The following is a 23,193-nucleotide window of genomic DNA, read 5'->3' as shown; positions in this document are numbered from 1 at the left end:
ATATCCTGCTATTCCCTTCTACCTTGCAGAGTTTCTGCTGAAAAATCAGCTGATAACTTTTTATATTATTTTATATATAATAATATATGAAATAATATATATAACAATATATAAAAATATATAAAATATATAAAAAGGAATCATATAAATAATATATAACCTTTTATATATTATTTTATATTATTTATATGATTCCTTTTTATATTATTCTTTGTTTTTCCCTTGCTGCTTCTAATATTTTTTCTTTGAATTTAATTTTTATTACTTTGATTAATATGTATCTTGGTGTGTTTCTCTTAGGGTTTATCCTGTATGGAATTCTCTGTGCTTCCTGGAATTGGTTGGCTCTTTCCTTTCTCATGTCAGTGAAGTTTTCCACTATAATCTCTTCAAGTACTTTCTCACACCCTTTCTTTTTCTCCTCTTCTTCTGGGACTCCTATAATTCAAATGTTGGTGTGTTTAGTGTTGCCTCAGAGTTCTCTGAGATTGTCTTCAATTCTTTTCATTCTGTTTTCTTTATTCTGTTCCTCAGCAGATATTTCCACCATTTTGTCTTCCAGCTCACTTATTCATTATTCTGCCTCAGTTATTCTGTTGATTCCTTCTAGTGTATTTTTCATTTCAGTTATTGTGTTTTTCATCTTTGTTTATTTGTTCTTTAGTTCTTCTACATCATTTTTAAACATTTCTTGTATTATCTGTATCCATGCCTCCATTCTATTTCCGAGGTTCTGGATCATCTTTACTATAATTATTCTGAATTCTTTTTCAAGTAGATTGCCTATTTCCTCTTCATTTATTTGGTCTTGTAGGTTTTTACCTTGCTCCTTCATCTGTGACATATTTCTTTGCCATCTCATTTTTTTGTTTTGTTTTTATGAATGGGATTGTGTTCCTGTCTTACTGGTTGCTTGGCCTGAGGGTTCCAAAACTGCAGTTTTAGGTTGTTAGGTAGGGCTGGGTCTTGGTGCTGAGATGAGGATCTCTGGGAGACCTCACTCCAGTGAATATACCCTGGGGTCTGAGGTTCTCTGTTACTCTGGTGGTTTGGACTTCGAGCTCTCACTGCAGGAGTTTCAGCCCTACCCCTGGCTCATGAACTAAGATCCACAAGCCATGTGTGGCACCAAAAAAAAAAAAAATAGGAGAACAATAACAAAGTAGAAAATAAAATTAGACTAGGAAACTAACAGCTATGTTAGAAAAAATTAAACATATAGATGAAACAACCACCAGAAGGTAAAACAGAACCACAATAGTAAAAAAGACTCAGAGGAAAAAAAAAAAAAAATAAGGTGGACAGGCCTTGGATGTTGATGGTGGGGCGTAAGCAGCAGTGAGTTTTGGGTGGTGAGTGGGGCCTAGTCTTAGTACCTACAGGAAAGGGTGGAGCAGGCTTGGGGGGTGGGGCTTAGGCTCAACTGAACAGAAGGGGCCCAGATGTGCCTCCTGCCTCCCATTTCAGAGCACAGGAGACCCCTGTGCTGGGAGCCCAGCAGGATTCCTGGGCTCAGAAGGGCAGAGCAGATGTCTTCTGCTGCTCTCCCTCTCCTCTTATCCTCAAGGTCCCCTCCCACCTATGTTTACTGATCTTCTTGGGCTCCTTCCTATGCCTCCAGAGCCCACATAGCTGGAGGGGGCTTTGGAGGGCTGAGGACTGGCCTGGGAGCTCAGCAGCCTCCCCAACCCTGAGTGGGAGGAACAAACGCCCTCTGCCCCTCTTCCGCTCTTCCCATCCTGGATGTTCCCTCCTATCTACCTGTCCTGATCTCCCTGGCCTCCCTCCCATGTCCCCAGGACCAATCCAGCCAGGAGGGGACCTCTGAGGGCGTAGGACCCAGCCCAAGAGCCAGGCAGACTTCCCTGGCTGATTTGGCAGAGGAAACACTGGGCCCACTCCCCCCAATCCAAGCCCTCCTGAGGGTCCTTCCAGATGTGGCAACCCCTCCTCTATCCATCCCACACTTCTCCTTCCCCCTCAGTCCCCCCAAGGCCTACCAGTTTGCTTGGTGGTTCTTTGTATCTCCTTGGGCATGATGGTCCCTCACCAGCGTCCAGCCAGAGCCCTAGTTGTGGGGAGATGCAAACTCTGCATCTTCCTACACTGCCGTCTTGTCTCCTTCCAAATGTATGGTTTTCTTAAGAACTCTTTTGTGATATTTCACCAGAACTAAACTCCAGACCTTTTTTTTTTTTATTTTTGGCAGTTGTTTTTCTAAATGTTCTCAATTTTTTGTAGGATGTAAGAATGTTTTTATGCTATTCTTCCCATAGTTATTTATTTATTTAGATTTCCCTTGATTTTATATAGATATAGTTGAATAAGAATTCTGGAGTTCTTTGTGCAATTATGTTTAATATTTTCATTTTATGACATAAGCTTCTCTAACAATTAAGGAAAATATTTTCATACTCCAGGGGGGAACAAAAACCCCACACATTGAATTTCTAGATTCTGGGAACCAAAAACTTGCTCATCTATTCTGTGGTGTGGTGTGTGTATGTGTGTGTGTTATATGAACACTTAACATGAGACCTAACCTTTTGACATATTTTTAAGTGCACAATAATATATTTAACTATAAGCACAATGCTGTACAAAGCAGAAATCTAGAACATATTCATCTTACATAACTGAAACTATATACCCCTTGAACAGCAACTCCCCATTCCCCCTACCTTCTAGGCCGTGGAACCACATTTTATTCTCCTCTATGACTTTACTATTTTAGGTATCTCATATAAGTGGTATCTTGCAGAGTTTGCCTTTCTGTGACTGGTTTATTTCACTTAGTATAATGTCCTCCACATTCATCCATGTTGTCATATATGACAGAATTTCCTTTTTTTTTTGACTGAATAATATTTTATTGTATGTATATACCACATTTTCTTTATCCATTCATCTGTCAATGGACATTTAGTTTGCTTCTGTATCTTGACTATTATGAATAATGCTGCAGTAAACATGAGAGTACAGATATCTCTTCCAGGTCCTGATTTAAATTCTTCATAAATATATATAGGTGGATAAAGAATCATATAATATACTCATCATGCCTTCAAGAAATTTGAAGTATTTAAAGAGATAAAACAAATACATATAAATGCAAGTGAACTGGGTAATTTATAATTGATAATATCTAGGCAATAAGAAATTAACTCAATAGATCATAGAAAGAAGAAATAGGAATTTGACTATTTGGGAGTATATTCTAATATAGGTCAGAAAGAATTTTGGAAAAGGCAAAGACATCCAAAATAACTAATTTTGTAAGATAAATAACAGATTATCTATAAAAGAAATCATGCTTCATAAATTTATATGATTACTATCCTGTGCTGTACTAAGAATAAAGTAGTCATTCAGGGAAAAAACCTAGGAAGTATCATTTAACAGGGTTTTATGTAAAAGTTTTAAGAAAAATATTAAAACAAACTCCCAGTGGCTGTTTTGTCACTGAAGATTAATTCAACCAATATTTATTAAATGCCTGCTACGTTCTAGGCTTTAGGAATTGAATATTCTTCCCATTCCATTTTTCTCTTCTACTAATGGAGCAGCCAACCTCCAACATGCCCTCAGTGATTCCTGCCTCCTGTTATTCATTTCCTGTTTAATTCCCCTGTGTAACTGCTATGCATGACAAATAGAATACTGCAGAAATCATGATTATGCTACTTCTATAAACTTTTTATTTTATATTGGAGTATAGCCGATTAACAATGTTGGGATAGTTTCAGGTGCACAGCAAAGCAACTCAGCCATACATATACATATATCCACTCTCCCCCCAAACTCCCCTCCCATCCAGGCCACCACATAACATTGAGAAGTTCCCTGTGCTATACAGTAGGTCCTTGTTGGTTATTCACTTTAAATACAGCAGTGTGTACATGACAATACCAAACTCCCTAACCATCCTTTCCCCCACCCTTCCCCCCAGTAACCATAAGTTTATTCTCTAAGTCTGTGAGTCTGTTTCTGCCTTGCAAATAAGTTCATTTTTATCATTTATTTTTAGATTCTGCATATAAGCAATATCACTCGGTATTTCTCTTTCTCTGTCTGACTTACCCCACTCAGATTGACAATCTCTAGGCCCATACAGGTTGCTGCAAATGGCATAATTTCATTCTTTTTAATAGCTAGTATTTCAATGTACATATGTACCATATTTTCCCTATCCATTCCTCTTTCGATGGACATTTAGGTTGGCTCTGTGTCCTGGTCATGGCAAACAGTGTTGCAATGAACACTGGGGTGCATGCATCCCTCTGGACCATGCTTTTATCTTGAAAAATGCCCAGGAGAGGGACTGCAAGATCACATGGGAGCTCTATGTTAGTTTTTTAAGGAACATCCATACTATTCTTCCTAGTGGCTGTACCAATTTATATTCCCACCAACAGTGTAAGAGAGTTCCCTTCTCTCCACAACCTCTCCAGCACTTACTGTTTGCAGTCACCTTGATGATGGCCATTCTGACCAGTGTGAGGTGACACCTCATTTCTCAAAGTTGAGAAAGCTTCAATTTTCATTTCTCCAATAATTAGCAATAGTTAACATCTTTTCATGTGCTTTTTGGCCATCTGTATATCTTCTTTGGATAAATGTCTCTTTAGATCTTCTGCCCTTTTACAGATTGCGTTGTTTGTGTTTTTGATATTGAGTTGCATGAGCTACTTTTATATTTTGGAGATTAATTCCTTGTCAGTTGCTTCATTTGAAAATATTGTCTCCCAATCAGTGGGTTGTCTTTTCGTTTTGTTTATGTTTTCCTTTGCTGTGTGAAAGTTTTTGAGTTTAATTAGGCCCCATTTGCTTATTTTTGTTTTTATTTCCATTACTCTGGGAGACAGATCAAAAAAGGATATTTCTGTGATTTATGTTGGAGAGTATTCTGCCTATGTTTTCCTCTAGGAGTTTTATAGTTTCCAGTCTCATATTTAAGTCCTTAATCCATTTTGAGTTTATTTTAGGGTGTGGTGTTAAAGAATGATCTAATTTCACTTTTTTACATAGAGCTGTCCAGTTTTCCCAACACCAATTGTTGAAGAGACTGTCTTTCCATCATTGTATAGTCTTGCATCCTTTGTCATAGATTAATTGACCATAGGGGTGTGGGTTTATTTCTGGGCTTTCTATCCTGTTCCATTGATCTATATGATTATAACTTTGTAGTAGTCTGAAGTCAGAGAGCCTGATTCCTCTTACTCTTTTTTTCTTTCTCAAGATTGCTTTGGCTATTTGGGATCTTTTGTGTCTCCACACAAATTTTAAGATTTTTTTGTTCTAGCTCTGTGAAAAATCCCAGTGGTAATTTGATAGAGATTGCATTGAATCTGTAGATTGCCTTGGGTAGTGTAGTCATTTTGACAATATTGATTCTTCCAATCCAGGGACATGGTATATCTTTCCATCTGTTTGTGTCTTCTTTGATTTCTTTCATCAGTGTCTTATAGTTTTCAGAGTACAGGTCTTTTTTCTCCTTAGGTAGGTTTACTCTTAGGTATTTTATTATTTTTGATGTGATGGTAAATGGGAATGTTTCTTGAATTTCTCTTTCTGGTTTTTTGTTGTTAGTGTATAGAAATGCAACAGATTTCTGTGTGTTAATTTTGTAGCCTGCAACTTTTCCAAATTCATTGACGAGCTCTAGAAGTTCTCTGGTAGCATCTTTATTATTTTCTATGTATTGTATCATGTCATCTACAGTGAGAGTTTAACTTCTTTTCCAATATGGATTATTTTAGTTCTTTTTCTTCTCTGATCACTGTAGCTAGGACTTCCATAACTATGTTGAATAAAAGTGGGGAGATTAAACATCCTTGTCTTGTTCCTGATCTTAGAGGAAATGCTTTCAGCTTTTCATCACTGAGTATGATGTTAGCTGTAGGCTTGTCGTATATGACCTTCATTATGTTGAGGTATGTTCCCTCTATCTCCACTTTCTGGAGAGCTTTTATAATAAATTGGAACTGAATTTTGTCAAAAGCTTTTTTTGCATCTATTGAATGATCATCTGATTTTTATTCTTCAATTTGTTGATGTGGTGTATCACACTGATTGATTTGCGGATATGGAAAAATCCTTGCATCCTGGGATAAATCTTACTTTTTCATAGTGTATGATCCTTTTAATATACTGTTGGATTTGAACTGCTACTATTTTGTTGAGGTTTTTTGTGTTTATGTTCATCAGTGATATTGGCCTGTAATTTTCATTTTTTGTGGTATCTTTGTCTGGTTTTGGTATCAGGGTAATGATGGCATCATAGAATCAGTTTGGGAGTTTTCCTTCCTCTTCCATTTTTTAGAACAGTTTCAGAAGGACAGGTGTTAGCTCTTCTCTAGATGTTTGATAGAATTCACTTGTGAAGTCATCATGTCCTGGACTTTTGTGTGTTGGGAGTTTTTAAATCACAGTTTCAATTTCAGTGCTTGTGATTGGTCCATTCATACTTTCTGTTTCTTCCTGTTTCAGTCTTGGAAGGTTGTAGCTTTCCAAGAATTTCTTCATTTCTTACAGGTTGTCCAGTTTTTTGGCATACAGTTACTTGTAGTAGTCTCTTATGATCCTTTATATTTCTGTGGTGTCAGTTGTAACTTCTCTTTTTTCATTTCTAATTTTATTGATTTGGGTCTTCTCCCTCTTTTTCTTGATGAGTCTGGCTAAGGGTTTATCAATTTTGTTTATCTTTTCAAAGAACCAGCTTTTAGTTTCATTGGTCTTTGCTATTGTCTTCTTTTTCCCTATTTCATTTATTTCTGCTCTGATCTTTATGATTTCTTTCCTTCTACTAACTTTAGATTTTGCTTATTCTTCTCTCTCGAGTTGCTTTAGGTTTAAGGTTAAGTTGTTTATTTGAGATTTTTCTTGTTTCCTGAGGTATTGCTATAAACTAGATTGTATTGCTATAAACTTTCCTCTTAGAACTGACTTTGCTGCATCCCATAGGTTTCGATCATTGTGCTTTCATTTTCAGTTGTCTCTAGGTACTTTTTGCTTTCCTCTTTGATTTCTTCAATGATCTATTGATTGTTTAGTAGCATATTGTTTAGCCACCACATATCTGTGTTTTTTATAGTTTTTCTTCTTCTACTTTATTTTTAATCTCGTAGCATTATGGTTGGAAAAGATGTTTGATATGATTTCAATTTTCTTCAGTTTACCAAGGTTCACTTTGTGGCCCAACATATGGTCCATCCTGGATAATGTTCCATGTGCACTTGAGAAGAATGTGTATTCTGCTGCTTTTGGATGGAATGCTCTATAAATATCAATTAAGTTCATCTGGTCTAATGTGTCATTTAAGGCCTGTGTTTCCTTATTGATTTTCTGTCTGGATGGTCTGTCCATTGATGAAAGTGGGGTGTTAAAGTCCCCCACTATTTTGTTACTGTTGATTTCTCCCTTTATGGCTGTTAGTGTTTGCCTTATATCTTGAGGTGCTCCTATGTTGGGTGCATATATATTTACAATTGTTGTATCTTCTTCTTTGATTGATCCCTTGATCATTATGTAGTGTCCTTGTCTCTTATAACAGTCCTAATTTTAAAGTCTATTTTTTCTGATATAAGTATTGCTATTCCAGCTTTCTTTCGATTTCCATTCTCATGGAGTACCATCTTCCATCCCCGATATGCTGCTTCTGTAAATAGGTTATAATACACTGTGGCTTCTGTCTTGAACCCATTCTCTCTTTTGCATTACTTGCTCTTTTGGAATACATAATATTAGCAGCCAAATTCATAGGCCCATGTGTCAAGGAACTGAAATCTTGAAAAAAAAAGAGTACAAAATGAAAATATGATTTTGACTCCCCAAATTCTACTCCCAAAAAGCTGCTGAGAAAATTCCACAGCTGCAAATACATGCTACCTGTTATAAAAAAGGAATGTTGAATCAGAGAGTAGAACAACGAGCTCAAAAGAAGACAGATCTTAGGATCTTGGAGCATTATTCACAGGGCTTAAGACATACTCAAGGATATCCGATATTTACTCCACTGAATTTAAAAATTGTGATGACCCCCAATGTTTCCCTACTTGGAAATGTCCTTTCCCAAAGTCAAGCCTTTAAATGAGACCACAGCCCTGACCAACACTTGCATTAAAAATATCTTTTAGATTCTAAAACAAAGGGCCCAGCTAAGCTGTGTCCAGGTTTCTAGGATGCTTATTAGTCAAAGTCCATTGATCCTATATATTAACCTAAGACTTACTTCCATTATTGTCAGAGCCTCACAGTTTTCTTCTGGTTGATATATGGCCTTCAGTAGTCCTACATAATTGTGTATACATCTTACTCTGTGATCAAGTACTTATTTGTTTTTTAATATATTGAGAATTCTTTATTTCAAAGCAGTAATTATGTCATTCTGTCTAGAGTTCCAAACATGTATCAAAAACTTTCCAAATCAAGGCTTCCCATACAAATCATCTGTAGAGCATTAAACCCCCTGAATCTGTGCTGTGTGTGTGTATGTTTGTGCATGTACATTTAAATGTGTGACAGGTATATAAATAAAGGCTCATATATAAACATTTTAACATTTTCAAGGATATTTAATGTAAGCCACTTATCAATATTTCAGAGAGTATCCCAGTTATATCTTAGAGAATAGCTTGCTTTGGACTCTTGCAAAGCATCAGTCTTAATCATCTAATATGTGATTTCTTCCTGGAAGCTTCTGTAGACTCTCTTTGAATAATCAATTAACTTAGAATAAGAACAAATAATCCAGATTGATATTCTTATGTGAATCTAATAATTGTGTCAAAATAATGATACAGAATAAAAAAAGAAAAGAAAACAAAGAACCCCCACTACAATATACTATGTAGCAATTGGAAATTTAAGGAATGTATTTCCGGCAAAATGGTGAAAGAAGACAACAAAGTTGTTTATTCAAAATCCTAGGATAATCTTTTCAAAATTTAATCATTAACATTAGCTGCCCCCACCTACCAATTCAAAGGAAATCATAGAACTGATAACATTTTCTTTGATGAGACACAAATAAAGTGGCATCTTTTATTAACTAAATATATAAATTCTTCAATTTATTTTAAAAAGCAAATATAGGTAGTTCTTTAATAATTACTATACTTCAAAGTTCTTAAATTTTAATTTAATCTCTTCTAAATTTTATTTTATTTTCTGATAATTTAATTGTATACTCTGACTAAATTGATATATTGTGAAATTAAAGTTATAAATATATCAGGTCACATACTTTTGTGATATATATGTATATATTTGAGATCTGTAACTCAATACACACATATACATATGTAAATATGTATATACATATAAATTCCTCAAGTTATTTTCCTACTTACTTATCTGAAGCAAATTTTGTATAATTGTCTTCAAACTCTATCTAGAAATTTTTTAAAGACACTTCAATTTGAAAGTATGAAAAGGTAGAGTGAGTGGTACAAATTATACTATTTAGAGTTTTTAAATATGTAGATTTATTTATATGTTTTTATTTAACTATTATTTCTGAGAGAAATAAAAAGGAAAGTTAAAAGAAAATTCCTGTTAACTCACCTGTCCACATGAGTACCCATATAACTGCACCTTCCCTACTGCTGTTCCAATGTCTATTTAAAGTGGCCAAGACCCTGGCCAAAATTAATCCCTTCATTTTTCAGTGGATCCCTGCTACCCATACATAATCAATGACTATTTTTTTTAGCAGTTCTTTCTTATTTCTAGAAATAATTAATTTTTCTCTCTACATTGAATCATTCATATCAAAATAAAATATGTAATATCTCCTCATGTTGTTTTTTTGGTCCCATATTCTATGCCTTCTACCATCCACTTTCTATCCTCCCCATTTATGTCATCTGGCCATGGAGACCAGAAGAGAGTGGTGTGTACATTAAAAGTACTAAAAGGAAAAAGTAACCGTCAACCAAGAATTCTATATCTAGCAAAATTTTCCATCAAGAATAAGGGAGAAACTAAAAAGGAAACCATCAACAAAACAAAAAGACAACCACTGGATGGGAGAATATATTTGCAATTGGTATGATTGATAATGGTTTATTAACAGAAATGCATAAGCAGTTCATACAACTCAATATTAAAAAACCTGATTAAAAAATGAACAGAAGACCTGAATAGATATTTTTCCAAAGAAGCTATACAGATGACAAACAGATACATGAAAAGATGCTCAACACTGCTATTCATCCAAGAAATGCAAATCAAAACTATAATGAGATATCACCTTAAACCTGTCAGAATGGTTATCAACAAAAAGTCTACAAATAACAAAGGCTGGCAAAGATGTGGATAAATGGGAACCCTTGTTCATGGCTGGTGGTAATGCAAATTGGTGCAGCCACTGTGGAAAATAGTCTAGAGGTTCCTCAAAAAAACGCTATACTATGATCCAGCAATTCCACTCATGAGTATATATCCAAAGAAAATAAAAACATAATTTTGAAGAGATACATGTACCCCAATGTTAATAGCAGCATTATTTTCAACAGCTAAAATATGGAAGCAGCCTAAGTGGCAATCAATAGATGAATGGATAAAGAAGTTTATATATATATATATATATATATATATATATATATATATATATATATCTCACAGACATCTAATGGAGTATTACTCAGCCATAAAAAAGAATGAAATTCTGCCATTTGCAACAGTGTGGATGGACCTAGGTGGTACTATGCTTAGTGAAATAAGCCAGACAGAAAATGAGCCAGACAGAAAATACTCTATGTTATCACTTATATGTGCAATCTAAAAAAATAAATCAAATAAATGACTATTACCAAACAGACTGGGACTCACAGATATAGAGAACAAACTACTTGTTACCAATGGGGACAGGGAAGAGGGGAGGGGCAAGATATAGAGGATTAACAGATGTAGAGGATTAACAGATACAAACTACTATACATAAAATAGATAAGCAACAAGGATTTATTCTATAGCACAGGGAATTATACCCAGCATCTTGTAATAACCTATAATAGAACATAATCTGCAAAAATAATGAATCACTATGCTGTACACCTCAAACTAGCACAATATTGTACATCACTATATTAAATTTAAAAAAGAAGAAATGAGGGATAAATTAAAACATCCTCAGATGAACAAAAACTGAGGGAGTTTGTTATGACTAAACCTGCCCTACAAGAAATGCTAAAGAGAGTACCCCAGGTTGAAATGAAAGGACATGAGACAGTAACTAGAAGCAATATGAAGACATAAATATCTGTAGTAAAGGTAAACATGTAAACATAAATATAATCCATTATTATTCTACTTTTGGTTTGTAACTCTACTTCCTACAGAATTTATAAGAGAAATACATAAATAATTATATATCTATATTATCATACACAAAATAAAGATAACAATTACAACATAAGGTGGTCAGAAAACAGAGCTGTATAGAGGAAGAGTTTTGTACACTATTGAAGTTAAGTTGGTGTCAATTTTAACTAGACTATTATGTTTAGTTTAAACTATTACATTTAGATCTTAAATGTAATCTCCATGGTAAGCCCAAAGAAAATATCTAAAAACTATACAAAAAATAAAAAGAAGGGAAACAAAATGGTTCATTATAAAAAATCAACAACAAAACAAAATTTAGTAATGAAAAAAATTAGAGACAAAAATTTATAAGACATACAAAAAAGAAAAACAAAGTTGCAGGAATAAATCCTTCATTACTAGTAATTACATTAAATGCAAATACATTAGCCTCTCCATTCAAAAGGCAGAGATTAGTATAATGGATACAAAAATTACAACTGTATGTAGTCTACAAGAGATTCAGTTTTAGATTGAAAGATATAAATAGATTGAAACTGAAAAGATGTCACTAGGGAGAATAGTATGCGGGTTCCTTAAAATCTAAAAATAGAGCTAACATATGATCCTGCAATCCCACTCCTGGGCATATATCCAGAGAAAAACATGGTCCTAAAGGATACATGCACCCCAATGTTCATTGCAGCACTGTTTACAATAGGCAATACATGGAAGCAATCTAAATGTCCATCTGCAGAAGAATGGATAAAGAAGATGTATATGCAATGAAATATTGTTCAGCTATTAAAAAGAATGAAATAATGCCATTTGCAGCAACATGGATGAACCTAGAGATTGTCATACTGAATGAATCAAGTCAGAGAAAGAGAAATATTGTATGATATCACTTATATGTGGGCTCTAAAAAGAAATGATACAAATGAACTTATTTACAAAACAGAAACAGACTCACAGACTTAGAGAATGAACTTATGGTCACCAGGGGGGAAAGGTGGGGAAAAGGATAGTTTGGGAGTTTAGGATTGACATGTACACACTGCTATATTTAAAATGGATAACCAACAAGGATCTATTCTATAGCACAGGGAACTCTGCTCAATATTATGTAACAACCTAAATAGGAAAATAATTTGAAAACGAATAGATACATGTATATGCATAATTGAATCACTTTGCTGTACACCTGAAACTTTCACAACATTGTTAATCAACTATGCTCCAATATAAAATAAAAAGTTTAAAAAAAACAAAGTAAAAAGATGGAAAAATATTTTATGTAAATAGTAACCAAAAGAGAGCTGGAATAGCTATATAAATATTAAATACATATTAAGTAATATTAAGTAAATTTTAAAGCAAAACCTATGACAAGAGACAAAAAGATCATTATTATGTATTGTTAAAAGGGTCAAATTGCCAAGAAGATAATAATTATAAACATGTATGCACTCTTGTACATTGATACTGGGAATTATAAATGTTGCAGCAGCTGTGGAAAAACATTTCATTGTTCTTTAAAAAGCTAAGAAAAGGCACTTCATGGTAGCCATGATTTGTAAACAAGCCAAATACCCGTTGACAGATGAATGAATAAATAAAATGTGGCATATACATAAAAAGGATTATTCAATAATAAAAAGTAATGAAGTTCTGATACATAAAGAACTTTGAAAACATTATGCTAAGTGTAATAAGACAGACATAAAAAGACAAATATCATTTGATTCCACTTATTAGAAATATACAAAATAGTCTAATTCATAGAGGAAGAAAATAGATTAACCAAGGGTTGGGGGAAGGGAAGAATACAAACTTACTGCTTCACGATTATAGAGTTTCTATTTGAATGACAGAAATTTTAGAAATAGATCATGGAGATGTTTTCTCGATACTGTAAATATTGAGATATTTACTGTAAATATATATATATATATATATATATACACATATATATATGTCCCCAATAAGAAAAATTCAAACATCTGCTTTAAGCTTCACATTTATTTTCCAAGAGGAGAGAAATATCTAAAGCAAATCTGAGCTTTCCCAGTAGCTCTTAAAAGTATCAGGCAGGTCCAACATGAGTAATGTTCTCTATACTAAAACAATCACATTGATCCTGGGAATTGGGTATTCTGACTGGACAGGACTGGCTCTTAAAAGCAAACCTGTTGCCAGAGAATAGATTCTACTGCCTGTAAACAGATAGAATTAACTGCTGATAGAAAAGAGAAATTCTATTATCAATAAAGGAGAAGTGCCATAGGCAGATCAAAATAACAAATTGCTACAGCAGTCTTTACCATATATCTAAAATTAAACATAAAACTGTAAATTACAGAAGAAATTCCAAAGATGGTGGAGTAAGAGTATATGGAACTCACCTCTTCCCACAGAAAATACCTTGAGACAAATGAAATGAAAACACAAATTCCCAAAATCTATGGGATCCAACAAAAGTAGTTCTAAGAGAGAAGTTCATAGTGATACAGACCTTCCTTAAGAAACTAGAAAAATCCAAAATAAACAACCTAATCTACCACCAAAAATAATTATAAAAAGAAGAACAAGGCTAAAGTCAGCAGAAGGAAGGAGATAGTAAAGATCAGAGGAAATAAATAATAGAGATCAAAAAACAGTAGAAAATATCAATGAAACTAAGAACTTTTTTTGGAAAAGATATAAAAAGTTGATAAGCCTTTATCCAGGCATAACAAGAAGAAAAAAGAGAGGGCCCAAATAAACAAAATAAGAAATGAAAGAGGTGAAATAACAACTAATACCACAGAGATGCAAAAAAATCATAAGAGAATACTATGAAGAGTTATATGATGAGAAATTGAACAACCTAGAAGAAGTGGACAAATTTCAGGAACATGCAAGCTGCAAAAACTGAGTTAAGCAGACAACTGGACAATTTGAACAGACTAATCACTAGAAGTGAAATTGAATTTGTTATTGAAAAATTCCCAGAAAACCAAAGTCCATTAACAGACTTTTTCACTGAACTAGAACAAATTATCCTAAAATTTATATGGAACAACAAAGGACCCCAAATTGCCAAAGCAATCCTGAGAAAAAAAGAACAAAGCTTGAGGTAAAATCCTCCCAAACTTCAAACTATACTGTAAATCAACAGTAATCAAAACAGCATGGTATTGGCACAAAAACAGATGCATAGATCAATGGAACAGAATTGAGTGCCCAGAAATAAACCTATGCAATTTTGCTCAATTAAACTATGACAAAGGAGGTGAGAATATACAATGGATAAGACAGTCTCTTCAACAAGTGGTTCTGGGAAAACTGGACAGACACATGTAAAACAATGAGATTAGAACATCCATCACTCCATAAACAAAAATAAACTCAAAATGTCTTGATGACCTAAATGTATGATCTGAAATCATAAAACCCCTAGAAGAGAATATAGACAGAACACTCTTTGATATAAATCATAGCAATATTTTCTTGGATCAGTCTCCTAAGATGAAAGAAATAAAAGCAAAAGTAAACAAACGGGGCCTAATTAAACGTCAAAGCTTTTGCACAGCAAGGGAAACCATCGACACAATTAAAAGACCACCTACAAAGTGAAAAAAATATTTGCAAATCATATGACCAATAAGGAGTTAATATCCAAACTATATAAACGGCTCATACAGCTTAATATCAAAAAACAAACTACCCAATCAAAAGATGGGCAGAAGACCTGAGTAGACATTTTTTTCAAAAGAAGATACAGGCACATCAAAAGATGCTCAACATTACTAATTATTAGAGAAGTGCAAATCAAAATCACAGTAGGGTATGACCTCATACTGGTCAGAATGACTATCTTCTAAAAGTCTACAAATAACAAGTGTTGGCAAGGATGTGAATAAAAGGGATCCTTTGTACAATGTTGGTGCAGCCACTATGGAAAACAGTATGGAAGTTTCTTAAAAAATGAAAAATAGAACTACGATATGACTGGTATTACACTCCTGGGGGTATATCCAGAAAAGCAAAAACAAAGACAAAAACACTAACTCAAAAGTATACATGTACCCCAGTGTTCATAGCAGTACTGTTTACAATAGCCAAGACATGAAAGCCACTCAAGTACCCATCAACTGACAAGTGGCTTAAGAAGAAGTGTAGTGTGTGTATATATAATGGAATATTATTCAGCCATTAAAATAATGAAATTCTGCCATTTGCATCAATGTGGATGGACCTAGAGAATATATGTTTAGTGAAATAAATCAGACAGAGAAATACAAGTACTATATGATATCACTTATATGTGGAATCTAAAAAATAATACAGATTAATGTATATGAAAAACAGAAATAGACTCACAGATACAGAAAACAAACTTGTGGTTACCAAAGGGGAGAGGGAAGGGGGAGGGACAATTGTTGGGATGAACAAACTACCATATATAAAATAGATAAGCAACAGGGATATATTAAATAGCACAGGGGATTATACCCATTACCTTTTAGTAACCAATAATGGAGTATAATATGCAAAAATACTGAATCCCTATACTGCACACCTGAAATAATCAGAATATTGTAAATCAACTATACTTCAGTTTTAAAAGAACCTGTAAGTGGTAGGAAAATAAAAATTTAATAAATATCAAAAATTGTTCAAGTGTTTTTACTTTATTTTTATTTATTTACTTATTTATTTTTGCGGTACGCGGGCCTCTCACTGTTAGGGCCTCTCCCGTTGTGGAGCACAGGCTCCGGACGTGCAGGCTCAGCAGCCATGGCTCACGGGCCCAGCCGCTCCGTGACATGTAGGATCTTCCCAGACCAGGGCACAAACCCGTGTCCCCTACATTGGCAGGCGGACTCTCAACCACTGCGCCACCAGGGAAGCCCAATGTTCAAGTGTTTTTAAATTATTTATAGTGATAGGGACATGTTTGTTTCTCACAATTTTGTTAGTAATCTATTGTAGAATAAAATTTCTAATATATGACACTGTATTCAGTAAATGTACTGTTACCTTAATCTCCTATTTGAAGTAATTTCAGAAGATAAGAATAGTTAAATGTTTAACAATCATCCTTCAGTGCTTAATAAACTTTAGAAGTTGATTGCATTGGTTAGCTAGGATAATGTCATTCATCTTTACTTTTTTTTTTTTAACTGAGTCCTGTTTTATGATATTATCCTCAGAGACATGCATCCTCATCACAGCCTTGCAAGCTCCCTTGTACCTTCATATTTAAGAGAACTCACTCTCAGCAGTGGAACACTGGTTTTCTGTCAAATACCTTGCTAAAAAGTCCATTCAACTTTAAGCACTAATTAGTAAGTGGCTGAATATAACTATCCCTGTTAGAATTCAACTGGAACATCCAGAGCTCCATAAGGAAACCTATTTGCAGCTTTTTAGAGTAATGGGTTTGTTTGTTGGGTCACCATCCAGAGTACACTTCTGTTTTCGGTCTCATGTTGAGACTGCCAAAGACAAGGATTTCAGAACATTTTGGGAGCGGAAAATATTTAGAGATCGATGTGGTCTTGACATCCTCCAAATCATGTTAGGTTAAAATATTTTGGAGTAGTATATGCAGCGTAAAATAAGATTACTGAAGTGCTTGACACACTCCAGGAAAGAATATGTCTCTGGACATGATGCTACAATAATGGCAAAATGCATTAGAATTCTACCTGTTGTGAGACTAAGTTTATAAAATGTAAAGTACTAAATTGGCCAGTAGAAAATTGTTCTCACTGTGTTCACATATTATAAATGCTACTGTCAGATGAATTCAAATGTAACTTTCAAGAGATAATTTTGAAAATTGTGTAACAGGTTTTAGAGGAAAACAATAATTTATCCAACACCAGAGTAGCAAAATTTACTATTGAGGTATTCCAGAAGGAGTAGTTATGTTGTTTTTAATTAGTTGTCTTCTTCTTCCTGGAGGATTTGGAGTTAAAATATTTCTATTAATGAGATTCCACTAGTGAATTCAACTTGTAGAGCAACTCCTTTTAAAATCAGGTCATCCCCAAGATCTTTACCCTTTTGGTCAGTTAACCCTAATACTGCTCTAGGAAAAAGTGCAACTTGAGAACTGAGGATGGGGTCGTTTTGCTACCACATAGCCACTTAGGGTGCTTGAGGCTGTTCATCATAAAAATCCTGTAGCTAGAATAATAAGCAGCCATTTGAATTATCATAGTGCTTATTTATATAACCCCAAAGGTTTCACACCTATTTAACCAGCACAATAAATGGTGCCCTTGTGGTATAAAAAATTGAATGCAGCTTTAAACTGCTTAACTTCCTCTCCTGAGGTAGTTGATACATTGGGAGTCTCTGGCTTGCATTATCATTTATGCCTGGTTATCAGACATGGTTTGACAAATAGTTCCTATTTGTCAAACTATTGGACAAATAGTTCCATTCTGGGAAAATTTGAAATATGGGGGGAATCTAATTATGGGCTCCCTGACTAGCAGTAAATCATGGTATTTTACTCTTATTTCATGCTCCCTCTGCTAGAATGTCTTCAAACATTTTATTAGACAACTTTGCAATTTCAACATCATGAAGAAAATTCCTAGAAAGAAAGCAGAGGCCCATTGCTAGAGGAAAAAATATAGTTGGCAACCACAAGCCCAAAGATTATCAGCAAGTGTGTCTCATATTGACTTTACTATGGTTTCTTGTCCTTTGCCTAAAGTTTGCTGAAATTTCTCCATCTGAAAAACTAAACAAAACTAAAATTTCCTTTAAAATGTTTTTTTTCCAAACCACAGTTATAAATACTTTCCTAATCCACTATTTAAAATATACTAATTGAAGAACCAAGCTCCAGAGAGTCACTTGGAATTCTGTATAAAACTTAAATGAACCCTCTAAAATCTTGTGTCTTCTATCTTGCACTTTCAATCCCCTTTCACTCAACTTTCCTTTCACACAAACACAGAGAAGTTTTAGACCTACTGCTCAAATTCATGGATAGATGGATAGATGTCATTTAAGTCTAGTTGACATATTTTATTTTTAATTAAAAAAATTTAAATCATAGAGAAGAGAGTATGAATTATGTATAGAGAATCAGTAAGAATTTATTTAATCATAATGTTGGTTAAAAAAATAGTCCCAAGATTGTAGAAGACTCCTGTGTAAATTATCTCTCTCTCTGTTCTCTGTTCTCTAGATATAACCAGCATATTGACTTATCTGATAAAATTCTCTTGCTTTTTAAAAATGTAGTTTCTTTACATATTTGTGCATCCTTGAACAAAAAGAGTTTAATTTTTCCTGCTTTCCAAATTTGTGGAAATGGAGTCATTTGTGGACTATACCCTAATCAATGCATGATGCTGGGGTTCATTTGTTTTCATTGCAATAATAATTCACTGTGTAAACATATGATTTACTTTTCAGTTCTATTCAGGACTGGCTATATAATTTGTGAGGCCCAATTCAAAATGAAAATGTGAGGCTCCTAGTTCAAAAAGTATTAAGAATTTTAATATGGTGATAGCGGAGCATTAAACCAAGCTTAGGGACTTTTTAAGCGTGGTACCCTATTCAACAGCAGAGATCACATGTTCATGAAGCCGTTACTGATTCCATCATTGATTTACATGTGAATTATGTCTGTTTTAGTTTTTCTTTTCTTTTAGTTACTAACACAGATGCTACAAACATCTTGCTGAATTTCTCCTGGAGCACCCGTTCAATTCAATAGTTTTTCTAGGATATGCACACCAGAGACTGTTGACTTTTAAGGGACGAGCATTTTTACAAAATCAGTAGCTGATGGAAGATGCTTAGTACAAGTTACATTACAATACAGTAGATTAGTTTCCCCTTATTTCACATCCTTACTAGTGTATTATATACTTAATCATGTAGGATAGTATCTCCTCATGATTTTAATTAGCTTATTAATAAAATAATGATTAATCATCCTTTCATAACCTCGTGATAATAATTGGGATATAATTTCATTTACTGCTTCAATGTGAGAAAAATTAATACCTTGCAATGTGTTTTCTAATCATTGAACATTGTATATATTTCCATTTAAAATATTTTTAAATGTCTCACAATTATATTTCAGTTTTTGTATGTAATTTTTATAGATTTTAAATTAGAATTTCCCTTAGTACATGATAATTTTCATTTAAGACTTTTATGTCTTTTTAGTTATTTTCAGTGGAATGTTGTTCTGAATAGCTAGCTAGTAGCTAATAGTCTGTGAAATAATGGAAAATTATGGTTTCTATTTCCTGCTATTAATTATCAAAATTTTCAAAAGTAATCTATATTTGCTCTTTATTTTCTGATTCCTCTATTTTCCTCTATTTTCTGATCATATGAATTTGTAATTTCATTTTTTATCTGCTCATCTACTAAATGTAGTTCTTCTAAAAGATCATTGACCATCTAATTCTAAAGTCAGCTAAACTTGAATCTTTTAAACTCGGTTACTCTTTGTCATCTCTCCACCTTTTATACATTCCTTTTTAAAGCTCTCCTCTCTTGGCAATAGTGCACATTCCTCATTCCCTTCTTTCTTTTCAGCATGATTCCAGAGAATCATTAATAAAATTATTCTCCTATGTTGTGGCCTTGATCATTTGCTTTCTTAAAAAATAGATTTTCAGTGGTGGACTTCAGTATTTCCATAGTTTTAAGTGCCATATCTAGCCAATAATTCTCAATTTTACATTGAAAATATAACTTTCCTTTTTAACCTAGAATTCAATTCCCAGTTATTTGCCATATCCATATTTCTTTCTATACAAAATGTCATATATTTCATTGATGACTAAATATACATATTCCTTTTACATTCCTCATGTGGTTAATAGTATCACTTTTGTCAAAAATGTGACAAATTATTCTATCAAGAAACAGAGCACTTTCAGTAACCTTAAAACTCTAAACTAGTTTGTAGCATTTACATGATTTTGTCAGTGAAACTCTATCACTTCCTGGACAGTAAGTCATGGATTCATTATTTTTTTTTTCACTTCCATGGTAGTAGATGTATTTTTTTTCAGCAGATTTACATAGTTTATTAAACAGAAATAAAAATCCTAAATAATTTCTATCTCGCTTATTTCTAAATTTTCATTCATCTCTCTTGGCTTCAGAATCCAGCTGAGAGTTTGTTTCTTTTCTTCTCAGTATATACTCTCAGCATTTTGCTCCCATGTAAATTTTCACATTGGTTGTCCTCTATATTGATTATGAATAAATCATATGAATTTCAGGGTCTGAAAATTCAGCAAAAGCAAATAATGAAAAACAATATGAAGTTTTAAAGTGTTTTAGTTGAATTATAAGAACAGGAAATATTTATGGAAAGTTTATTATATTCTAGGGGCTGTGTGAGACATTTTTCACTAAAGCTTCACTGAGATTGTAATGATTTCTTAATCATAGAGAAGGAAAACTGAAGCTTAGAGAATCTAAGTAATTTATCTACGACTACTCAAAGGGGTTGAGCCACTTGGCTCAGAATTGGAAGATTAAAAGACGTGCATTTAAATGGTATTCCTTCTGTCTCCGTTTCCCACGTAAAGAATGCATGAGCACAGAAAGCTATAGCTTTATCTAATTCAAGAAAACAGTGAAAAGGAAATATTTTCCAGACATCTGTGAAACAAGATTCCTTCAGTGTATGAATCCCAAAAGGACTTTCTCAATTTTGATTGAAGTTACTTTGAGTATAAAAATTCCAGGACATGAATCTAGATACAGTACTCAAATTCCTCATCTCTTTCTAAAACATCTATTCAATATTTATATCTCATATGTTTTCCCTCTTGTATCTCAAATCCATCATATTCTTTTTATTACTATTGCACCAGTGATCTTCTTGGGAATAAGTGAATCATAGATAGACTGTTTGAACACCAGCAATCTTTCTAATAACTATTGCTATGGACTGAATATTTTTGTCCCCCCAGAATTCATATGTTGAAATTATAATCCCCAACGTGAAGTTGTTAGAGGTGGGGTCTTTGGAGAAGATTAGGTCATGAAGTGGAACCAATTCATTTTGGACTTGCTCGGGACCTGTTACACTTTTCAATTTCTCTCTTTTGCAAGGGGCACATGTATCTGTTCCAAACCTTTCTCATCATTGTATTTTGGGAGTATATAACAAGTTTGATTTCACAGGTTTACAGCTGGAGGAGAGCAGTTTGCCTCAGAATGAAACATATTTTAGTTTCATCCATTTGCACTTTAGCTCATTTTTAAGTGACACTTTGTACTTAAGATTTAAAATTGATTCTGGAATAGTTAAAATTTTGTAGCTATTGGGATGAATGAGTGTATTTTGCATGGGAGAAGGTATGAATTTTGAGGGTGGTCAGTGGGGGGAATGTTATGTATTGTGCCCTCCCATTCCCATATTGAAATCCTAACCCCCATATATGATGGTATTAGGAGGTGCGGCCTTTCGGACCTGGTTAGGTTGTAAGGGTGGAGTCCTCAAGAATGGGATTAGTGCCGTTATGAAAGAGTCTCTCTGGAAAGAGCTCCTTCACCACATGTGCTAGGAGAGAACACAGCACAAAGACCATCATCTATGAACCAGATACTGATTCTGCCAGCACCTTGATCTTGTGCTCCTCAGACTTTAGAATGATTAGAAATAAGTTTAATCCTCTTTATCATTTAGAGAAAGATAAGATAAAGCATGCCTATGAAAAGATTTACAGATTGTCCTTAACTATCTAAACAATAGAGAAGATGAAAACATAAAAATTATATTTCATATACCTAAATGTGTAAAAGAAAGGAAATGACAAAGAGCACTGCACATTTAGAAAGTATAGAATAAGAAATATACTAATTAAAATTAATGAAAAATAATGTAATTTTGTCTTATTCATTATGACTTAAACATACTATTGGGAGGGCATACTATTATTTTTCATAATTATTTCTATTTCTTCCTGTGAGAGAATTATACTTCTCTTCCCTAAGGACTTCAGGATTGGTCACACGACTTGCTTTGCCACTGAAATATAAGCAAATGTGATACTTCCAAGCAGCAGATTTAGGAATTAGCACATGGTTAGCCAAGGTTTCTTTTCTTTCTTCCACTAGGAAGGGCAAAATTATTGAAAGAAGACTGATTGATATCCTGGATGAAAGTGATGTGGACAGAACCATACTGACTTATTATGGATATGTGACCATCAGCTAGAAATAAACCACTATAGTTGTAAACCACTGAGATTTTTGGATTGATTTTACTGGCACATAGTTTATCTTATCCAGAATGATAGAATACTATCTAGAGGTTGTTTAATTCAGATTAACAGAATCTTGTCTAAAAAATATTCTATAGAGGATTTTAAGAATCATATATAATTCCTTTGATGATTTACCTACATGTTTCAGCTATTATGTACCCAGCTCTGTTGTTGGGATCATGACTGAACTACCAAAAAAAAAAAAAAAAAAAGAAAGAAAAACACTGAGCTGATCTCCCTGTGCTATGCTGCTGCTTCCCACCAGCCAACTATTTTACATTTGGAAGTGTAGATATTTCGACGTTACTCTCACTTTGCCCCAGCTTCGTCCCCCCACCCCATGTCCTCAAGTCCATTCTCTATGTCTACCTTTTTATCCCTGCCCTGCAACTAGGTTCATCAGTACCATTTTTTTTTTATTCCATATATATGTGTTAGCATATGGTACTTGTTTTTCTCTTTCTGACTTACTTCACTCCTTATGAAAGACTATAGTCCATCCACCTCACTACAAATAACTCCATTTTGCTTTTTTTATGGCTAATATTCCATTGTATATTTGTGCTACATCTTCTTTATCTATTCATCTGTCAAGGGACATTTAGGTTGGTTCCATGTC

The sequence above is a fragment of the Phocoena phocoena genome, chromosome 18 (assembly GCF_963924675.1).
Source record: "Phocoena phocoena chromosome 18, mPhoPho1.1, whole genome shotgun sequence".
NCBI lineage: Eukaryota > Metazoa > Chordata > Mammalia > Artiodactyla > Phocoenidae > Phocoena > Phocoena phocoena.
The sequence above is the reverse complement of the archived record's forward strand: the minus strand, read 5'-3'. Positions refer to the sequence as shown.